We start from the raw sequence: 22,165 nt of genomic DNA, 5'->3' as shown, positions 1-22,165 counted from the left end.
CCAGCCCCTGCAGACCCCCAACCTACTCTGGCCCTGCCCTATATCCTGTCCATGCTGCATTTTATGCAAGGCCCCATGACAAAGGTCCTTCCTGCCCGACCTTTACGCCTAGGGGTCCCTGTCACTGGCATATTCTTCAGTGAACACCATGGCCCTCCCTCCTTGGAGCAGGTTAATTGCCCTGTTCCCAACTCCCCAGTGCTTGCCAGAGGGACCAGAATCCCCCACTTGGAGGCAGGATGCTAGCCCTCCTGTTACCTGCTGACTCACAGTGCTAGAATACTATCAAACAACTGCCCCACTCAGACCTCTTCCTTTGATCTGCATTTCTCTACTGGGAAAGGAACATTATAAAACACCCAGCAGGTTTACTAGGTAGTGAGTCAGAGAAAGCCTGTAATAGGTGCACAATAAACTCTCTATAACATTTTTCTATTGTTTCCAGACCAGTAACAGCTGGTTCCATGCAGGCAGGGGATTTCATTTTGTCAGTTTCAGCACTTTCTACATGACAAGCACTGCCTTGGACATATGAATGAATTAATGAATGAGCTATAAATAAATATACGGCTGGCCAAGGACAAATTGCTTAATATCTGTATATTGTCTTTTCCTTATCTGTAAGATGGGAATGATAATAGACTTCTCACAAGGCTATTAAAGTTCAAAATGGGTAAATATAAAAAAAGTGTTTAGAGCAATGCCTAAATAGTATGCAAATACGTAGGTAATTGTATACATAATACATATTATACATATAATATATATTTGCTGTTATGGTAGTAACTATGACAGTAATTTCTTTTAAATAGGTAGCATATTCATATAGCAAAAAAGAAAAAAAAAATTAGGAGTTCCCGCAGTGGGTTAAGGATCTGGCATTGCCTCAGCTGTCGTGTAGGCTGCAGCTGCAGCTTGGATTTGATCCCTTGCCTGGGAACTTCCATATGCCATGGATGTGGAGAAAAAAAAAAAAAAAAAGAAGAAGTTCACGGTGAATAGTAAGCCTACACATCCTTTCCGCCTCTTCCTTCAGGTATTCAGTACATATGCATATGATGCATAGATGGGTCTATTATCTTCCCCATTTTACAGGTGGAGAAACAGAGTCATGGAGAGGTTCCACTAGCTGAAATCTACCAGCCTGGAGTTTTATTTTATTCTTGTCTACCAGAGTTTCTTAACCTCACACTATTGACATTTTAGGCTGGATGGTTCTTTGTTGGGGAGGGGAGGGGTGTCCCGTTCAACGCAGGATATTTAGCCGCATCATAGTCCTCTACCCGCTAGATTCCAGTAGAAACGCACCCCAACCTCCCAGTTGTGATAGCCATAAAGGTCTTCACACATTGACAAATGTCTCCCTGGGAGGGGGGCGGTCTGCAAGACAAACTCACACCCTCCTAGAGAACCACCGATGTATAGAAATGAGTGTGATAGCTCCTCCTTCTTTTCTCTTAGTTTTACACCAACAGTAGTATAAAAACACTCTGCTCTAGTTTTCTTCTACACCACTTCTTGGCCATTCCACTCCCCTGCTTATAGGCAGAAGGGAACTTCTCTTAAACAGAACCGTCGCGCGAGGAGAAGTGGTGAGCTGCCCGTCCTGGGAGGAAGCCAGCACGCAGACCAGGCTTTCCGGGTGGGCCATCAGCTCCCAGGGACGCCCCGCCCCACCGCGAGGTCCGGAGGCGGGACAGAGGTGGGGGGAGGTGGCCGTGGGCGGGGCGGCGTCTAGGGCCCGCTCCCGCGTGACGTCACTGCGCCGCGGCCCCGCCCCCGGCGCGGGTACCTCCCCCTCCCTCGGCCGGGGTGGCTGGCGAGCCGGGAGTCGCTGGGCGCGCGGGGCTCCCTCTGCGCGTCTTGCACGGTAGGTGGCCCTGGGGCGGCGCGGCGGACCTGGGCTGCAGCCGCCGGTAGGAAGCTGCCTGTGGGTCGGCCTCGGGCGCTACGGAGCCCTCGGCTCTCGTGGCTTCCTCACGGGCCCGGCGCTGCTGCTTGGGCTCCGGGTCTGGGTGCTGGGAGGGAGGCGGTGCGGGCGGGCGGTTCGCGGATCCGCACCGCCCGACTCTCAGAGCGCTAGAGGCGGAGACCCGGCCCCTGGGACCGCGATTCCCGCTTCGGACCCTGCGCCCGGTAGGTGCTTAGCGTCTCTGTGTGTGAGTTGGTGGGGAGGCGACGTGTATTCCCTGTCGGAGCCCCTGACCCCTCCCCGGCGCGCGGGGACCCCCACGCGGGCGCCGGGGCGCGCGGGGGCGCGTGGAAGTTAACTTGCAGCTGTAGTGGAGTTGAGGCGTGTTTAAAGTTGGAGGGGTTGGGGGTCAGAAATCGCTGCCTGGGGAGGGGTGCTTCGAGAGCGTGGCATCGGGGCAGCCCTGGAGAACTTGGGGGGTCACCCTCAAGGAGAGAGTCGGGATTTGACCAGAGGATCCCACCGCGCAGTTACCTCTCCCTTCTCAGTGTGAGCTGAATGGGAGCTGCCTCTGTAAAGCTGGGACTGGGAGTGGCAGCGAGGGAAAGGGGACATGGTCACCAAGGTTGGGTACTCTTGACCTGACAAAGTCTGTTATTGTGTGGGACAGAAGTCTTGGTCTGGCTTTTCACTCAAAGGCCCATCCCCTTGGGAGGAAGGGTGGGAACCATCTGGTTGAGTGCAGTAGTTAGAAGGGCCTATCACCTTGCCTCCTTCCCCTTTTACAGATGGAGAAACTGAGGCATAGAGAGGTCAGGCCCAGGGCCATCGGTCCCACAGCTAAGATGTGGCAGAGCTGAAACGCACTCTGAGGGCCCTGACTTCATGGCTCTGGTAGAGATGTTGGAAAGGGAGGCTGGTAAACTCCTACACACCCTTCAGAAGCCTCCTTGGGCAGCACCTCCTCCTGGAAGCCCTCTCTGGCACTCCCCAGGCATTGTAGGGTGCTTCCTGTTTTGAATCCCACAGAGATCATTGGCCTTTTTCCTCACTTATTCACCTCTTCATAGGTCTGTCTCCCATTCTGGCTGTGGACACCTCTCCTCATAACCCATCTCTTATCCCCTCATACCACTCAATGGTGGCTCAATGGTTAGGCTAGGCTTCTGGGTTTGGGCGAATCTCAATGTGACTCATTCTGGTTTAGCAGTGATGTGACCTTCGAGTCAGTCCCCTTCACTCAGCCTCAGTTTCCATGACTATAAAATCGGGTCATTTATGAGCCATTTTTAACCCACTGAATCCCAGTACTATTATTTGCTTAATATATAGGTTTATATCACCTTTTTCCTTTAAGTCTCATGTACTTTTTTATATTAGAACTCACATGCCACGTAATTCACTCTTTTAAAGTATTCAACTTAGTGGCTTTTATGATATTCAGAGTTGTGTAACCATCACCACTGTCTAATTCTAGAACGTATTCATCCCCCGAAAATAAACTGGGGTCTATAACCGGTCACTCCCAATCCCTCCTCCCTTCAGCCCCTGGCAACCTCTAATCTACTTTCTGTCTCTATGGATTTGCCTATTCTGGACATTTCCTATAAATGGAATCATGCACTATGGCTTTTTGTGATTAGTACTCTTCATCAGAATGTTTCCAAGGTGCTCGCATGTGCTAGTAGGCAACAATACTTAATTAATTCTTATTTTTTTTAGTGGCCACACCCACAGCATATGGAAGTTCCTCAGCCAGGGACTGAATCCAAGCCGCAGCTCTGACTTATGCTGGGGCTAGGGATCAAACCAGTGCCTCTGCAGTGACCCAAGCTGCTGCAGTTGGATTCTTAACCCACTGCACCTCAATGGGAACTCCATTACTTTTTAGTTTTAGTAATTCGTTACTTTTTTTTTTTGGTCTTTTTAGGGCCACACCTGTGGCATACAGAAGTTCTTAGGCTAGGGGTTGAATCGGAGCTGTAGCTACTGGCCTATACCACAGCCACAGCAATGCAAGATCCGAGGCTCATCTGCGACCTATACCACAGCTCATAGCAACGCTGTATTCTTAACCCACTGAGCAGGGCCAGGGATGAAACCCGAGTCCTCATGGATACTAGTCAGGTTTGTTAGCCACTGAGCCACGACGGGAACTCCGGTAATTCATTACTTTTAATGGCTGAATAATATTCCATTGTGTGGCTAGACCACATTTTATTTATCCATTTATCAGTTGATGGACGTTTGGGTTGTTGCCACTTTAGGCTGTTATCAATAGTGCTGCTGTGAGCATTGCTGTACAAGTCTTTACAAGGCCATGTGCTTTCAGTTCTCTGGGTCTATAGCCCTAGGAGTGGAATTGTGGGGTCATCATGGTAATTCTAGGTTTCACCTTTTTTTTTTTTTGCTTTTTAGGGCCACACCCACGACATATGAAAGTTCCCAGACTAGGCGTCAAATTGGAGCTCCAGTTGCCAGCCTATGCCACAGCCACAGCAACACCAGATCCGAGCCACCCGCTGCTATCTACACGTCAGCTCACGGCAAGGTTGGATCCCCGCCCCACTGAGCGAAGCCTGGGATTGAACCCGCATCCTCATGGATACGAGTTGGATTTGTTTCCCCTCCACCACAATAGGAACTCCCTAGGTTTCACCTTTTGAGGTTCCGCCAACCTGTTTTCCAAAGCAGCCACGCCATTTACACTCCAAGCAGCAGCAGAGGAGGGGTTGGGTCATCTCAAATAAATTTAGTCCTTAGCAGTTGTCATTTTTGAAATCACTGGCTTTGATGTGCTAGTTGTAAATTATTGTCTAACACACATGAAATTAAGCTCCTTGTTAGCAGAGTAACAGGGACCGCCTCTGGGACCATCAGTTAGGGAAACAGATCAAGACTGTAGAGCACTTGGTGGAGATCCCTGTGCCCTGTGTACCTCCAGTAACTGTGACAAATATTTACTGAAGGCCTACTGCCAGGCCCTGGGAGGGACGAAGGAGGCCATAAGGAAGCCAGGGGCTCACAGTGCCCACCCCAGGACCTGGCGCAGGATCTGGTAGTGCCTGTGCCTGGGATGAAGGAAAAGAGGAAATAGCTCAGACCTTCCCACCCCAGGCCAGTGGGGAAGTGGGGGGCCAGGGTGCCCCTTGGTGGGTTTCCTAGACTGCAGCGCTAAGGGAAGGCCTGTCCCCTGGCTCCACAATGGGATCTGGTCCTGCCCGTGCTCCCCCCTGTTCCTCCATGTTCATCCTGAAGGTGACCTCCCCTGGTGGTCACTAGGCGACCTAGGCGAACTACTGCTAATTTCAAGAGATGCCCACCCCCACAACCCCTCCGCCCCAGGCCTGAGACCAGCAGTCCTGAGTTAGGAACGCCCCCCCACCCATGACACCTCAGACACACAGACCTCCCCATCCCCACCTCTCAGACACCACCCCCACATCTGGTGGAACCCCCACCTCTTTCCTTGCGTTCCTTGTCTTGGATGAGGAGAGGCTGCCTGGGACGAGCCTGGGTCAGAGGGCGGTGGCGTCACAGGAGAACATAGTTGCTTGAAGGTCATCAGTTCTTCCTGAGGTTAAAACCTGTCATCTTTTGGTTGGGGAACTTCAGTCAGTATTGGGCTGTGCATTCCGGGGGCCCCACTACCTGCCTTGGCCCACTCGGGCTGCTGCTCTTTGGGAGGACCAGGGACACCAGGCCTCCTGGTGGCCTTGTCCTCCTCCTTTTAATCATTCGTGTATGCTTTCTCCTTCCTGCCCATTTCAAATCCTGAATTCCTGTGCAGGAAGAGGGCAGTCTGGGGAAATGGAAACAGAGTTGAGGAGACTAGGTAAGGGGCCACCGCTCCCTGGGCCTCAGTGTATCCGACTGGGGAATGGGCAAGGGCTGAGTCAGAACTCAGATGCAGCCATCACCTTGGGATCCGTAAAGCTGTCAGATGCCTTATCGACCTGACTTTGTGGATCAGTCTGTAGCAAGAGTGTCAGGTCAGGGAGTTCCCACTGTGGTGCCGAGGGATTGGCAGCATCTTGGGAGTGCTGGGACCTGGGTTCAATCCCTGGCCTGGCACAGTGGGTTAAGGATCCGGCGTTGCTGCAGCTGCAGCTTAGGTCACAACTGTGGCTCAGATCTGATCCTTGGCCCAGGAACTCCATATGCCATGGGGCGGCCAAAAAGAAAAAAAAGAAAAAAAAAGAGAGTGGCCGGTCAGAAGTGGCCAGAATTGGTGACTTGCTTGCCTGGGTATGGCCTCCGTGGCTTTGATTTGCCATGTGGCGGCGTGGAAGCTTGTCTGGGTAGCAGGCTCCTGGCCTCCACACTTGTCCCCTATTGCTATGGCCTGCAAAGCCCCTTGCTCTCTGCACACACACCTGCCCTGTCTGAGGCTGCCCCAGAGAAGGTCCTGGATGCCTGCCCCTTCCTGGGTCTCTCTCACCCCAGCTGCCTCCGCCTGAGGAGGATTTGCGGGAATGATTCATTCAGAGCAGCTGAGAGCTGGGTCAGGCCCGAGAAATTGCAGGGGAGGCCCACAGAGGGCACTGCCCATGTGCCCTGGGAAGCGTCTGTGGCTGCCGCCTGGGAGGAGCTGCCTGTTATCCTGCTGCTCAGAGGGCGGGCAGTGAGGGGTGAGCGACAGGCGGCCGGCCTGGTTGCCCAGTGAGTTCTTGCCTCAACCAGATATTTGACCCAGGCAGCTCTAGCCAGAGGCAAGCAGGTGGCCAGAAAGTGGGCTGGGTGATTGCAGCCTCCAGGGCCAGGGTCTGTGTTAGAATCCAGCCTCTCTACTTAGAGGCAACATGTCTGCGTTCACTGGCTGCCTTCCCGAAGCATCAGTTTTCTCTGACGAACAGAGGCCCAAATAGGACCTACCTCCTGCAGTTGTTGGACAGGAGGCGTCAGGGGTAAAGTACCTGCCCTGCTACCAGGCAAGATGAGAGGCCCCAGGGTCAGTGTGCCCTTTGGACACACTTGAAGGTGTCCCTTTGTGAGCCTCAGCTTCCTCATCTGTCCAGAGGCAGTAATTATAATGTCAGCAGGGCTTGCTGGGTGCCAGGCAATGTTCTAAGTACTTTCTGTACTTGAACTCATTTAATTTTCCCAGCAGCCCTGTGAGATGTACCCCGAGAGGCACAGAGGGGTGAAGCAATTTGCACAAGGTCACCCAGCTGGGAAGTGGGAGAGACAGGGTTTGAATCCAGAGTCTACATGCTTAATGACTGTCTGACCCCCTTCTCCATACCCTGTCTTAATGCCAAGTACATAGGAAACACTCAGAAAATGTCAATTGCTGTTATTATGTTATTATAGAAGTATTCTTTTATTATATCAAAATTATTATGTTACTAATAATTGTTCATCCCTTTCCTTGTCCCTTTTGTCCACACTCCTTCCTGAGTAGACAGAACAACAGGGCTCTTGGCTTGTGACATCTAGATTCCCTGCTCGCCCCCACTCTCCTGAGCAGTTGGGGGTGGGCAAGAGCTTGGAGACAGCTGAGTCCCAGCTCTGCACCCACATGGCTGTGTGGCATTAAGCCCGGTGCTTCCCCTCTCTGAGACTCAGTTTCCCTGCCCGTGAAATGGGCATCTGGGGCTGTAACCAGCTGCCTGTCAGTGGCCTCCACCCAAGGATGGTTTTTGTTTTACTCCCATGGTGTTTTCATTTTAAAACAAGAAAACAAATAATCTTTGAGAATAATTCCAGTGTCCCTTCTTTTGTAAACTAAGGAGCTCGGACCAAACTAGAGTTGCCCGAAGCTGCCCCTTCGATGGCCTGGGCTTGCCCGGCTGCTCCCTCTGGCCTGGTGCACACCTGCAGGGCCATGATGACACTACGGACCTGCTTGGGTGACATCTGTATAAGCAGATCCGTTGCTTTAAAAACCCATATTTTTTTTAACCACTGGTTTCCACGTTCTCCAAGAGTCCTTCCAGCCCTGCTTTTCTAGGTCATCAGAGGCTGTCTGAGGCCTCCAATACCTTTTTCTGCCATTGTGAACTCTCAAGACTTTCAAAGCAACCTGAGCTTGTCCTCACCCACCCACCCCAGGTATGGAGCGCCTGTCTCTGGGCTCCACAGTCTCACCTTACCTGGTTCAGCTCCCTGGCTGACCCACAGGGAAATATGAGGGGCCAGCCAAGGTCTGTCTGCTGTGAGGACTGGCGAGTGTATGTCCCAACCTGACACCACCCCATATTCTCTCCCTGTCCTCATGGGGTCCCAGAGAAAGACACTTGTTATTGACGACTCTATTTCCAGGAAACTGAGGCTCGAGTCACTTGCCCGAGGTCACACATGCCTGATATAACAGCACCAAGATTTGAACCCAGATCTGCCCAATTCCAGTGGCTGCCCTCAGGGGTCATCCATCCAACCCACCCCTACACATATAGCACCTCCCTCTAGTGTTTGCAGTCATTGGTGTGTCCCCCACGCCTGGCCTTGGGCTGCCTGAGTCATACTGAGCACTCAATAACTTACCCAGCAAGGACACAAGGCAGGTTCTTAGCTAGATGCTGTGGGGGCGGGGGGGGTGGGGTGGGGGGGGTGGGGAGAGGATTCAAGAAGCCACCAGTGGGAGTTCCTGTTGTGGCTCAGTGGTAATGAACCCAACTAGGATCCATGAGGATGTGGGTTTGATCCCTTACCTTGCTCAGTGGGTCAGGGATCCGGCATTGCCATGAGCTGTGGTGTAGGTCACAGATGGCAGCTCAGATCCCACGTTGCTGTGGCTGTGGTGTAGGCCGGAAGTTGTAGCTCCTATTCGACCTCTAGCCTGGGAACTTCCATATATATGCCTCAGGTGCAGCCCTGAAAAAAGAAAGCAAAAAAAAAAAAAAGAGTAAGAAGCCACCAGGTTCCACTTTTCTTAGAGCATTCTGGCGGAGGCATCAAACTGAAAAAGAGGAAATCACATCTCTGACCTGAGGTGCCCTGCCGGGAAGTTTGGGACCACACCTCTCAAACTTGAGCACTGACAAATCCCCTGGAGCTCAAATTGCATATTCTGATTCAGCAGCTTTGGGGCTGGGCCTTTCTAACCAACTTCCAGTGCTGCTTGTCTAAAGATCACACTTGGACCAGTGACAGCCTAGATCAGAGGCCAGGAAATGACAGCCCATGAGCCTAATCCCGCCCCCTGCTTGTTTTTGTAAATAAAGTTTTATTGGAATGCAGCCATGTGCTTTTGTTGACACTTTGTCTATGGCTGTTTCCATGCTACAAAGGCAGAGTTGAGTAGTTCCCACAGAGACCCTATGGTCCACAGAACTGAAAGTAATGATTAGCAGGCCTTTTTACAGAAAGTCTGCATCCTCAATCTATTCCTTGGGTCCTTTCAAGTAATAATATTTTGTGATTTGATGAGTGTAAGGTGGTAATAAAAATAATGATTGCAGTTAACACTTGAGTGCCTGCTGGGTACTTAGCTCTTTATGGGTAGTACACTGTTGCATCCATTTTATAGGTGAGAAAACTGAGGCTCATAGGGCTGGGTAACTGGCCCAGAGTCTGGGGGGCCAGGAAGTGAGTGAGGCCAATTGGAGCTAGGTCGCTTCATTCTTGTTACATCAGGCTTTCCGCACAGAAAAGGTTTTGTTTAGATTTTAACCTGTCCAGGGGTGCTCAGGTACCTTCATTTCTTTATTTGTGTGTTCTCTCAGTGAGTCAACAAATATAAATGCAGCCCACACTGGGAGTGGGGGGCCTAGCTGAGTCCCAAGAAGATGTGGGAAATGCCCAGCCCTGCACCTTCCAGTGGAGGAGGCATCGGGCCAGAGAGGGCATGCAGGCTAGTGAGTGCCTTGAAGGAAACTGGTATAGGGATGAGAGGCAGTCAGGGAAGGCTTCCTGGAGGAGGGGTACAAATTGGACCAATAGGAGTTAGCTGGGTAATAGAAGGCAGGAAAGGTTCTCTAGGGGAAGGGAACTGCAGGCATTAAACTGTGGCCTTAGAGGTTTGGTCAAGTTCATGCACAGAGTTTTTAGTATAACTAAAACATAACATTGTGTATGTTGGGTTTGGGAGGGTGTTAACATTGGCTGTCAAAAAACTTGTATTTTACCCTGGAGAATGAAATAGATCTTTCCTCTCCACTTCCCCTCCACCCTCTGATGACTTCTGGGACAGTCTGCCTTAGGTGCTAACTCTCTACTCCTCTCCAGAATCCTGTTGGTTGACAAAGAGCAGACCCCTGCTGGGCTCTCCTGGGCTCTGTGGCAGGCGGTGGCCTCCAGCTGGTTGCGGAAAGAAGCTCCTTTTGCATTCACTTTTGCAGTTACTTTTTAATTAGGGCATATTTTTAACTTAAGCAAGGAGGGTTGGAGTTGAAAATGTTTTCACAATATTGACTCCATTTAACAAAAATATCAAGTAAGTGAGGGAGTTCCCATCTTGGCACAGCGGAAACAAATCCAACTGGGAACCATGAGGTTGCGGGTTCGATCCCTGGCCCTACTCAGTGGGTTAAGGATCCGGCGTTGCTGTGGCTGTGGCGCAGGCCAGCAGCAGCCGCTCCGATTAGACCTCTAGCCTGGGAACCTCCATATGCCGCGGGTGTGGCCCTAAAAAGACAAAAGACAAAAAATATATATATATCAAGTACGTAAGAGTAAGGGGGTTTCTGGATGTAGCCAGTGTTGGAAGGTGGTCCTCAGCATGTGGGAATTTGGGGAGCCCTGTGGCAGGAGGTAGGGGGTTCCGAGGAGGCCAGATCAGCAGCAGCCTTACTCTTAATGGTCTGCTCTTTCTCTGAAGCCCCAGGAGACTGGACCAAGGGTGGGGCGGGGAATGACTCCTTTAGCCCTGATGGTGCCTGCGTGGGTCCAGGTTGTCGAGACCAGGAGCCAGGAACCAGGAGCCAAGGTTCCTGTTCCAGTCCGCTCCTGCTCCCTGAGTCTTCTTGGTCTCTGTTTTGGTTGCTCCCTGTCTCTCTCTCTTTCCCATTCCGGGCTTGTTGATGTTTCTGCCCTGACTCTGCCTCCCCCTGACTCTCTGTCTTCCCTCATCTCTCTCTCATTCTTTCTGGTTCTGTGTCCCATCTCAGTGCTCGTCCCTGTCTGTCTGTCTGCTTTCTCCCTCCCCCACCTGCACTACTTCCCCTTCCCCTCCCCCGTGCACACGCCCTCACCCAGCTCTTCCTCGGGCTCTTTAGAACCTGGCTGTCCCACTTCCTTTGGCCGTGAGTGACATCCTGCCTCAGAACCATCAGAACCCTCGCAGTGCCTGGGGATTCGGCCAAGCAGCCCCACTGGAGGCGTGAGAGGCTTGGTGTGAGCCACTTTCCGGGTGGAGACAGGGAGGACAGGAGGCGAGTGGAGGCCCCGCTCCAGCCAGGGCTACGAATCCAGCCCCGCCCAAGGCTCCTTGCTCCGCCCAGCTGGCCCCAGGGCCGCAGGGGAGAAAGAGGAAGCCTGAGTTGATGCCAATGCGGGCTGGGTTTGATTTAATCTGGGGGTGGGGGCCGGTACCCTGGCTCCGAGAAATGGGTATGTGGCCCTGCAGAATATTGCCCTCGCCCCCCCCTTTTTTTTTTTTGGTCACCAAAGGGCCATGAGCTCTGAGGAAAGGCACCACCTGCCCACGGCTCCCCCTCCAGCACACAGTAGGCCAATAGTGTGTATTTGAGGGCTGAAAGTTTGGGGGAGGGGAGAAGCAAGATTCGAAATTGAGTCCAGCCTCTTCCTTTTGCGGATGGGGACCCCGAGGTCATGAGAGTTGGGGCAATTGCTCAGGATCATGAAAACCGGTTTGGAGCACAGAGTGGGATGTGGATCCACCACCCCCTGATAGCTGGTGCAAACAGGAAGAGTGGGTGGGTGCACTGGCTGGCCTCTGTGGGTATCATGCGCAAACCCCCTCCTGGAAGGCGGGAGACCCAGATTTGAGGCCACCTTCCCACCTGCTGGAGGACTCTGGGCAAGCTCTTCCTCCCTAGGAGTCCTCCTGGTTGGTCCCCAAACACCTTCCAGGTGATGACTTTGGGTCCTGAGGATTGCAGAGGGGGTTGGGTCTGTGGGGTCAGAGGTCGTTGACCTCACAGCAGATGGACAGGGTGCTTGCTGTCAGCAGGGGCTGTGGCTGTCCTGACCTTGGGGACCTCAGTCCTCTGGTTATATGTTGCCTGGTCTATCTTGGGTCCCACGGATGCTAGTGTATCACAAAGCCTTCTGCAGATTCGCTGGGGAAACCTAGACGAGGTAGCCTTCAGCCTCAGAAGCCTTCGCAGCTCCTAGTTGCCTGCAAGGGGCCTTCTGGGCCGAGATCTGCCCCGCCCGCCTCTGCTGCCTCCCCTTCCCTGGTGAGAGAGTTCATGGTAGTGCAGGGCCTTTGAACTGGCTGCAGCACCCCCCTTGAGGGCTTGTTCTACACAGCTGACTGCACCCCACCCCTGGAATCCCCAATCCAGCAGCTGAAAGGGGCCTGAGTATTTGCATTTCTCAGAGGTTCCCAGGTGCCGCCCATGCAGCCAGTCCGGAAACCCACTTTGAGAACCACCTTCATAGAGGTGACATATACTCAAAAACCAGGCAGCGTAGGCTCGAGACCCTGCTTCACCATGTACCTGCTGTGAGCTCTCAGGCAAGGACTTTACCTCTCTGTGCCTCAGCTTCCTCATCTGTACAATGGAATATTAACAGCACCAGTCTCATAGATTAGTTGTGAGGATTAAATGAGCTAACACTCATAACATGCCTAGAACAGTGCCTGGGCACGGAGTAAGCACCATATGTGTGTTTGCTGTTATTACAATTACTGCTGTTATTTTTATTTTTTTATTTTTTTTGCTTTTTAGGCCCACACCTGTGGCTTATGGAGGTTCCCAGGCTAGGAGTCAAATTGGAGCTACAGCTGCCAGCCTACACCACAGCCACAACAACACAGAATCTGAGTCGTGTCTGCGACCTATACCACAGCTCATGGCAACACCAGATCCTTAACCCATTGAGCGAGGCCAGGGATCGAACCCGAAACCTCATGGTTCCTAGTCAGATTCGTTTTCTCTGTGCTACGACAGGAACTCCATTGCTGTTATTTTTATTACCATTATTATTTCCCTCCACCTGCACCCCCACCCCCACGCTGCTCTGCTTCTGGGGAATCCTTTGCTGGTCTAATTCCCAGCAGACATTCACACGTCCAGATCTCTCTGCTCAAGCTCTTCCCTCTACCGGGGTGCCTCCCCTCCCCTGCACCTGTTAAAATGCTGCCCATCCTTATAGACTCAGCTCAGATTGCTGCATTGAGCCTCGCCGTGCTCCCACTCTGCCCCAGGCAGAATCCACAGCCCTTTCCTTTGCCTTCCCTGATCACATGACTTATTTAGTCCCCTAATGCAGCTCTTCTGTCATCCTGCCCATCATCCATTTCCTTGGATGCCTGCCTCCCATGCTGCCCCATAAGCTCCTTCAGATCTGACTTCTCCAGGCTTTGAAGGCACAGAGAAGGTCCCCTGGGAATTTTACCCCCAACATACAGCCTTGGTGGATTTCAAGGAGGCCAGCCTCAGTGGCAGCTTCTGGGCTGCAGGGTGGAGCCCCACTGCGGATGCGGGATTTCCCAATTCAGTAAGAGTGTGAGCTCGGCATCCAAAAGTCCCAGGGTCATTTCTGAGTTTTACCATTTAGCTCTGTGCGGCCTTTGGGTAATTTTCTTAATTACTGGTACCCTTCTTATCTTCATTTTGAAGTGATACTGTCATCACATCAATAGATTTTTGTGTGGATTCAGTGGGGGCTCATGCAGCAAATATTGAGCATCTTCTGTTTGCCAGACTCCATGCTAGACCCCAGGGAACCAGCAGTGAGCAAGCCAGACCATCCCTGCCCTTGGGCAGCTGACGTTTTAGGGGAAAAGATGGACACAAAGGGAGATGTACGAGGGTTCTCCAGAGAAACAGAACCAATGGGACATACACGGATGGATGGATTTGAAGCCAAATTCTGTTATTGCAGAAATTTGGCTCACCCCGTTGTGGGAGCTGAGAAGCCATGACCTGCCATCTGCAAGCTGGGGAACCAGGAAAGCAGCTGATGTAATTCATTCAGTCTGAGTCCGGAGGCCTGAGGACCAGGTGCACCTGTGTGGGAGGGTGGGTGAAAATGGCTGTCCCGGCTCGAGCAGAAAAAAAAAAAAAAAAAAAAAAGCAAATTCATCCTTCCTGCACCTTTTTGTCCTATTTGGGTCCTCCGTGGATTGGATAGTGCCCACCCACGCTGCCCAGGGCCCTCTTCATTACTCAGACTAACAATTCAGATCCTCATCCCTCCCAGACTCACCCAGAAGGTGTGACCAGCTATCTGGGCACCCCTTAGCCCAGTCAGGTGGACACAGAGACACTTAACCATGGCAGGAGAGGTACAGAAATCAGGGTGCCATCGTTCCAGGAGGACATGCTGAGAAGGAGATGGTCTATGAGAAAAACTCTGGGCACCGTCTTGCAGTGAGAGGCCCTCAGCAATTGGTGACTCTGATTGTTACTGTTATCAGAGGAGGTGAGAGGGGAAGGGAGGTGTTGTAGGAAGAAGGTATCGTGTCCGGAATAGTACAGAGACAAGAAGGCATTTGGTCTCACAGTCATGATATCCGTAGCCAGTGTTTGCTGATGCCCTGGTGTGTACCAGGTACTCCCCTAAGGGCCTCCCAGGTACAGATTCGTCTCACCCTCCAGGGAGGTGCTTTTCTTGTCCCCATCTGCAGATGAGGGAAGTGGGGTACAGGGGAGTTAGGCCACTTAGCTGGGGAAGTGGAGGAATGGGATTTGAACCCAGCTGCGGGGGCTGCGGGCTCCATAGGTGAGTGATGGGAAGTAAGGCTGGTGGGGCCGGGGTGGCGGGGGAGGCTGGAGGTTTTCCTCAAATCCCAGAGGTTATGCAGCATGTCCTCTTGCTGGAGACCCTGGGTGGTCCTGGGCTGCATGGGGTGGAGAGGCCCACAGCACATCATCTTTTCATCTTATGCACCAGAAAAACCAGTGCGGCCTGAAGCCCCACAGAGTAGGTGGGGAAGGACGGCCCCTCTGGTGGGGTCAGCTGGTGGGCGGCAGTTCCCGGTGGGGCTGGGGTTGTGGCAGGAAGTGATGGGCACAGTCAGAGCCATGGCAAGAGCCCACCTTCTGGAGGGTGAGATACCCAGGCGTGTGCACGTTCACTGAAAGTAAGTCATGACTCGCTGTCGCCTTTCTCCAGCTGTTCTCTGGAACCTTCTCCACTAGGGACAGTGAGAGCCCAGGTGAAGGGGGTAGTGACTACTCAAGGGATTTGCATCTGTCTCCAGCCCTTCATTTTTCTCTACCTGAATCCCCATGACTTGCCGGTTTCTGGTTTATCTTTTTGTGTGTGTTGTCCTTGAAACTTCACAATGACCCAGGAGGCACGCATCAAGAGGAAACCCTCATGTGGTGGGAAAATGGGGCTTTTTGAGTCAGACACACTTGAGTTGGCTTGTGCACAAGCTGTGAATCCCTAAGCCAGCCCCTCACCCTCTCTGGGCCTCAGTTTCCTCACCTGTAAAATGGGGATCAGATTAGTGACCATCTCTTGAGTTGCTGGGAAGATTATAGGTCAGGTTGTGTGCTGCCTGATGCATAGAGGTGCTCAGTAGTTCATTGCAAACCAGGATTGTGTTGGTCACCCATTTCAGGGATGAGGAAACTGAGACTCAGAGAAGTTCAGGAACTCCTGACAGATCTGTTTTTTGTTGTTTTTTTTTAGGGTCGCACTCTTGGTATATGGAAGTTCCCAGGCTAGGGGTTGAATCGGAGCCACAGCTGCCAGCCTACGCCACAGCCACAGCAGCACGGGATCAGAGCTGCAACTGCAACCTACACCACAGCTCACAGCAACACCAGATCCCTGACCCACTGAGCGAGGCCAGGGATCGAACCCGCATCCTCATGGATACCAGTCAGATTCGTTTCCACTGTGCCACAACGGGCACTGCCTCCCCACAGCGTCTTGCTCCCTGGCTTTGTTCCTGGTAATGTCTGGGCACATCTGCAGGTGGAAATACTCTCCAACAAGGGGCCAGGCCCCCTCAGAGCCCCAAACCATTTTTTCGTAAAGGCAGGGCCATCCACGCCCTCTGAATCTGGCCTGGGGAAGTCAGTGGACTGTGAGGAGACAGTTCTCGTGGCTTCCTCCCTTTGATTTTTTTTTTAAATGTTCGTGTGCTGAGCAGCTCTTGAAGCCTTTAAAATTCTTCCTCTTCTGCCTGCTTAAGGAGCAAGTGACAGGGAAGATGGTCTCCCAGTCCTGGGCTGCATTTGTCCATGAGGGAGTCAGCAGGGCAGGTTAGTGTCCTGGGAAACTGGATTCCCAGGGCTGTGCCGCCCAAAAACCAGGCCTACAAATTATGCTCTTAAAACCCTCACCCAGATTCCCCCACTCATAGGCCACCAGGAGGAAAGACCCGTCTAATCTAGGAACATTACATCAGCAAGGATTTATTACTTGCTTGCTTTGTTCTTGGTCAAGACTTTCTACCTTTTTTGGCTGTCAGCCATTCATTGCAAAACCTCCACAACAAAGAAGTGCAATCAGAAAAGTCGAACTACAATTAGGGGGCAGGGAAAGGGAAAGTTAGCCAAAGACTTTCTAAGCCTGGAGAATCAGCACGACCTTCTGACCTGGTGAGGATATTCTGGTTAGCTTCCCCTAAGGAAATCTCAAGTCCACACCCTTGGGGCAGAAGTGAGAGTGGTTAGCTGGCACCAGCATCTTCACATAAGACTTTGGAAATCAATTTTGCTTAGTTTTGTCAAAACAAATTTTTAAAATTATACTGGGCCCTGGGAGGAGACTGCCTGAGTGGTAAGTGTGCAGAGGTCAAAAAGAGCCTGTTATGTGTCTTTGTCAGTTGGCTGTGCTTGGCAGACTCCTCATTTAAAATCGTTCAGGTGGAAGAAAAGAAGTTCATTGGCTTAGGTAAATGATAAGGCCAAAGGCAGATTGCCTTCAAGTATAGCTGTATCCAGGTGCTCCACTGTATCGGGGCACTATTTCATTTCCTCTCTTTCTCTCAGATGGGCTTTCTTCTGTGGCAGCTTTATTCTCAGGGATGCTCTCTCCAGTTACATCTCCAGGCATACACCTGCTAATTTAGCAGTCTGAGCTATAAGGGCACTATTTCTCTAATAATTCTTACAAATCTTGGCTTCAATTACTATTTATCCTCCTGGAGTCTCATGCCCATCCATGAACGTCTGTACCCTCTTATTGATCAGACCTCAGCCAATGGTCTTGGATGTGGGGTTAGCCCCATCCTGGTCATAAGGACAGATCCCAAAAGACTGGAAAAATACATTCTCAGCAGGCAGGATTTGTGTCCTAGGGAAAAAAGTGGAGGCAAGCACTGCCAGTAATGTAGCATTTACTCTGCTCTAATATGGTATTAAAGCCTTTTTTATGTGTATTTAGCTGCCCTCCTTTTTCACAGATAAGAAAATGTGGCTCAGAGACTTTAAGTGACTTGCCTAAGGTCCCAAAGCTGACAGGTGGAGAAACCAAACTGAGGTCCATCGTCCTATAAACCACCCCCCTTCTTTTCGATGGCTCTCTGATACCTGGGGGAACTTAGTGATCGGCAGAGTGAGCTCAAAAAAATAAAATATGAAAGTTCTTTGTTAAGGTTGGGAATAGATTTTTTGTTTGTTTGTTTTGTTTTGTTTTTTAGGGCTGCACCCATGGTGTGTGGAAGTTCCCAGGCTAGGGGTTGAATTGGAACTACAGCTGTGGCTTTCACCACAGCCACATCAACACAGGATCTGAGCCATGTCTGAGATCTATACAGCACATGGCAACACTGGATCTCCAACCCACTGAGGGAGGCCAAGGATTGAACCTGCATCCTCATGGATATTAGTCAGGTTCATTTCCACTGAGCCACAACGGGAACTCCCAGAAAAAAAAATTTTTAAACAGTGAGACCCCTGAGCCCGTGAGCTTCCTACATTCAAGGAGGCACAAACAACAGAGAATGGTCAGGGGTAGACATTAGAGGGTATTTAATCCATTCTTGGCATTCAAGGAGGATTTCCTGGAAAAGGTGATGTTTGAACTGAGGCAATAAAAACCAGGCCAAGATAAGGTTGAGTGGGGGGTATGTGGGTACCATTTACTAGAGCTCTTGATGAACAGAGGCGGAAACGTAGCTCCCATGAAATTAAGCAAAAAAGTGAGTTTATTGGCTCATGTATAAAGTAGTGATGGCTTCAGGCAGGGCTGGATCCAGGAGCCCAACTCATATCAGAGACTCGTGTCCCCATCTCTCAGCTTCAGTCTCAGGAAGGCTCTGAAGTGGTGACTAGAGATGGCTCTGTATTGCTACTTGTTTAGCCTCCCCAGAGGATCTTGCAAAAGTCTCTAGCCAACTTCCGTTGACCTAGATTAAATCACTCTGGTCTGGGAGCAGGATGCTGTCGCTGTCCAGGGCTGTGTGGCGCCCTTGCGAGTGAAAGTAGTTCTGTTTGGCCAGAGTGCAGGGGTCAGGTACGAAGCCCTCATAAGCCACATGAAGAATTACCTCCTGAAGGCAGTGGGGAGCCTTGGCAGTGCCATACAAGCAGAAAGTGACATGTCCACTGTTCAAAGAGAGGTGGGGACGGAGCAGTGGACTGGGTGAGAGGTGATGATGGTTTGGGATGATGGACAGGCTGGGTGGTGAGCTGAATCAGGCTTGTGGTGGTGAAGGGGCTGACAGGGATCTGGGTTCTCTGTGCTTGTTTGACAGAGAAGCCTGGAAGAGAACCAAGCTCAAGAGGTAACACAGTGAGTTCAGGTTGCCTGGGGTATTTCATGATTGCTGCGTGGAGAGGGGCCTAGAGTGAAAATTCTGTAAATACTTGATTGCCAGTGGGAGGTGCTGGGGAGAAAAGACAAATGGTGCAGGGTCGGGGGTCTGGGATGCTGTGTCGCCGGGGCAGGTTACATTGTGAAATGGGAGATGGGGAAGGGTGTGAGCAAGGACAGGGAGGCCAAGGAGATGTGCGGGGAAAGGGCATCAAGCAGTGGGGACAGCTGGGGCAGAGGGCCTGGGGTCGGAGCGTGCCGTGTGTGTGTGTGTGTGTGTGTGTGTGTGTGTGTGTGTGTGTGTGTACACGCGCACGCAGCAAGGGGGCTGTGTGGCTGGAGGAGAGCCATGTATGTCAGGTAGAAGATGAGGTCAGAACGGCAGCGGGCAGGTTTGCTTGAACCTGTAGGGCCTTCGAGCTTATGGAGGTGGGCTTTTCCTGAGTAAAATGGGAGCCGTGGAAGGATTCAGAGCAGAGGAGGACTGAGACCTGATTTCCATCTTCATATAGTCGCTCTGGGTGCTCACTAAAGATGAGGAGACAAGGGCAGAATCAGCGAGGCCTGTTAGGAGTTAGGCAGCCAGAGACCTGGGTGCCTTGGAGGGGGGCGGTGAGACATGGACACACAAAATGCAGATGCTCAGCAATGAGTGAGGTGAAGTGAGCGGGTCCCGGCTCTCAGTTGGTGATTTGTCTTAAAGTTGTGTTAAAATGCACATAAAATATACTGTCCTGAAGATAATATAAGAAAGGGGATGTATGTAGATGTATGACTGGGTCACTTTGCTGTACAGCAGAAATTGGCACAACACTGTAAATCAACTAGACTTTAATAAGAAAATAAATAAATAAAATTTACCATCTTAACCACCTGGAAGTGTACAGCTCAGTGGTATTAAATATATCCTCATAGCTGTGCAACCATCACCTCCATCCATCATCCCAGTAACACTTCATCTTGTGAAACTGAAGCTCTATACCCATTAAACACTAACCCCCCACCCTCTGTCCCTGAGCTCCTAGCAACCACAATCACAATTTGTCTTTACAAGTTCCCATCGTGGCTCAGCAGAAAGAAATCTGACTAGTATACACCCGAAGACCTGGGTTCAATCCCTGGCCTCACTCGGTGGGTTAAGGACCCGGTGTTGCCGAGAGCTGTGGTGTAGGTCACAGACATGGCTCGGATCTGGCATTGCTGTGGCTGTGGAGTAGGTTGGCAGCTGTAGTTCTGATTCAACCTCTAGCCTGGGAACCTCCATATGCCGCAGGTGCGGCCCTAAAAAGACCAAAAAAAAAAAAAAAAAAAATTGTCTTTATAGTTTTGACCGCTCTGAGTACCTCATATAAGTACAAGTCAGCATTGGTCTTTTTGTGTCTGAGCATCATGTCCCTGTTGTAGCATATATCCGAATTTCTTTCCTTTTTAACACTGAATAACATTCCATTGTGTGGATGTACCACATTTTGTTCATCTATCCATCACTGGACACTGGGTCGCTTCTGCATTTTAGGCATTGTGAGTGATGCTGCTGTGAACATGGGTGTAGAAATACCTCTTTGAGACCCTGCTTTTCCACTCTTTGGGATAGATACTCAGAAGTAGAATTGCTGGATCATATGGTATCTCTATTTTTAATTTTTTTGCAGAACCTCCGTACTGGTTTTCACAGTGGCTCTGCCATTTTACGTTCCCATTAACAGCGCACAAGTGTTCCACTTTTTCTATATCCTGGTCAACACTTGTTATTTTCTAGTTTTTGTTTGTTTGTTTGCTTTTTATGGCCATACCCGTGGCCTATGGAAGTTCCGGGCCATAGATTGAGTTTGGGCCACAGCTGTGGCAATGCTGAATTCTTAACCCACTGCACCGGGCAGGGAATAGAACCCACACCTCTGCAGTGACTTGAGCTGCTGCAGTCAGATTCTTAACCCATTGCACCACAGCAGGAACTCCTGTTTGTTTTTTTAATGGCATCTGATGGGTGTGAGATGGCATATCCTTGTAGTTTCGATTTGCATTTCCCTGATAATTAGGGATGTTGAGCTTGTTGGCCATCTGTATGTCTTCTTTGGAGAAATATCCTTTCAAGTCCTTTGCCCATTTTTTTTTTTTTTTAGTCTTTTGTTGTTTTTAGGGCCGCACCCACAACATATGGAGGTTCCCAGGCTAGGGGTCTAATCAGAGCTGTAGCTGCTGGCCTACACCACAACTCACAGCGACGCCAGATCCTTAATGCACTGAGCGAGGCCAGGGATCGAACCCATAACCTCATGGTTCCTAGTCGGATTCATTTCCGCTGTGCCATGACCGGAACTCCCCTTTGCCCATTGTTGAAGCAGGTTGTTTGGTTTTTGGTTGTGGAGTCTGAGGTGTTCTGTATAGATTCTGGATGTGAATCCCTTATCAGACCCATGATTTGCAAATACATCTTCCTGTTCTGTCAGTTGCCTTTTCACTCTGTGGATAGTGTCTTTGGAAGCACAGAAGGTTTTAATTTTCATGAAGCTCAGTTTGACTTTTTTTTTTTTTTTTTTAATTACCTGTGCCTTTGGTGTCAAATCCCAGAAACCATTGCCTGGCTCTGTTGTGAAGGCGCGGTTGACAGGATTTGCTGCCTGCTTGGACTGGGGTGGGAGAGACAAGGAGTCAGGGGTTTTGGCTGCCTCGGAGGCTTTCAGCCTAAACATAATAAGCTGCCACCAACTGGAGCGCAGTGAATTAGGGAGAGAAACCAGGAGATTAACTTTGGAGGTGTTAAGTTTGAGGTCTAAGCTCAACGACAAGTGGAAGTGATGGAAAGACAGTTGATGCCGAGTCTGGTGTTGAGGAGAGAGATTTGGGTTGGAGGTGACAACCCAGGAGTCACCAGCCTACAGGGAGCAGAGGAAAGCCTGCTGGGAGGGAGGGGAGATGGTGGCAGACAAGTGGCAGAGTATGAAACTCCTGCTGCCTGTGCCAGAGTGGCTGGGTTTGGCCCAGTGTGAGGAAAAAGCCTGAAAACATGCTTGCACCGAGTGGGGGAGAAAGGAAAACAAGCAGACATCACCTCCTTGGCCTCTGATCAGAAGCACCTCCAGCCCGGTGGCTTGTTTATTGCGTGTGGGTTTGGGGGTAGGACTACCAGGCCCTGGGATGTGGGTGGCACAATTGGGGGCCAAGGCTCAATACACCTTTATGTTTCCGGCACCTGGCACCACGCCTGGCCCTGGGAGAGTGCCTGGTGGCCACTGTTCATCAAATGAATGAATGGAGTTCTGTGTGTTCCTCTGTGACAGACAGAAAAGGTGTGTGTATGGGGGGGAAGGATGCCCAGCTATCTTTGGCCAAGTGTGATTCTTTTTATTTCTTTATTTTTAATGCACATTTTTAAAAAATTAAAGCCTAGTTGATTTACAATGTTTGTGCCAATTTTTGGTGTACAGCAAAGTGAGCCAGTCATTCACACACACACACACA

At 50.9% G+C, this 22,165-nt stretch overlaps 1 protein-coding gene across 40 annotated transcripts in view; it reads left to right on the top strand.

Moving 5' to 3' along the window:
* Nucleotides 1–1,805: 1,805 nt before the first annotated feature.
* The window catches only part of TPST2 (tyrosylprotein sulfotransferase 2), a 64,387-nt gene continuing 44,027 nt past the window's right edge, over nt 1,806–22,165 (top strand). For 25 of the 40 annotated variants that reach the window (XR_014825558.1, XR_014825559.1, XM_084992801.1 and 22 more), the window contains exon 1: nt 1,806–1,870. The gene's annotated coding sequence lies outside the window, so the exon portion shown is untranslated. Of the gene's footprint in view, nt 2,137–13,870; nt 13,990–22,165 lie in introns of all 40 variants that reach the window. The other 15 variants (XM_084992764.1, XM_084992803.1, XM_084992771.1 and 12 more) reach the window with 2 other exon arrangements.

The sequence above is a fragment of the Sus scrofa genome, chromosome 14 (assembly GCF_054392235.1).
Source record: "Sus scrofa isolate SSC_HxYL_T2T_F1_AM1 chromosome 14, Sscrofa_HxYL_maternal_Yorkshire_Landrace_v2.0, whole genome shotgun sequence".
Taxonomy (NCBI): Eukaryota; Metazoa; Chordata; class Mammalia; order Artiodactyla; family Suidae; genus Sus; species Sus scrofa.
This window is presented reverse-complemented; position numbering and strand designations above follow the sequence as displayed.